The sequence below is a fragment of the Pygoscelis adeliae genome, unplaced genomic scaffold (genome assembly GCF_000699105.1).
Source record: "Pygoscelis adeliae isolate BGI_AS28 unplaced genomic scaffold, ASM69910v1 Scaffold232, whole genome shotgun sequence".
Classification (NCBI taxonomy): Eukaryota; Metazoa; Chordata; class Aves; order Sphenisciformes; family Spheniscidae; genus Pygoscelis; species Pygoscelis adeliae.
In genome coordinates, this window is record NW_008824473.1 from 338,988 (window position 1) to 339,382 (window position 395).

Sequence of the window (395 nt, forward strand, 5' to 3'; positions counted from 1 at the left end):
CCTTGTGCAGCTTGGATGGTGACATGTGGTTAACGATGTGTAATTAATAGACCAAGAGCAAAGTGCGAGAGCATGTAACATAGGAACCGGAGTTCTCAAATGACGCTCCCTCCAGATAGGTTTCAAAGCTCAGGTGCTGCCACAGAAGTCCCCCTCTGGCAGAGTATATGTTTGTGCTGTTCCTAGAGATTTTGGGGAGACACCCTTTCCACCTGAGGCTGTTCACACTGGTGAATGTCTTCTCCATCATGCTTATACAGGGAGGTCAGCAACGCTCTGTGTCTGCGAGAGTTTTCTTAGAATAGAATCATAGAATAGTTTGGGTTGGAAGGGACCTCTAAAAGTCATCTAGTCCAACCCCCCTGCCATGGGCAGGGACATCTTCAACTAGATCA

The 395-nt window shown here is 47.6% G+C and overlaps 1 protein-coding gene across 1 annotated transcript in view; it reads left to right on the forward strand.

The window, feature by feature from the left end:
- SLC5A8 (solute carrier family 5 (sodium/monocarboxylate cotransporter), member 8) overlaps positions 1–395 on the forward strand; it is a 30,171-nt gene that overhangs the window by 614 nt on the left and 29,162 nt on the right. The gene's annotated exons all lie outside the window — the stretch shown is intronic.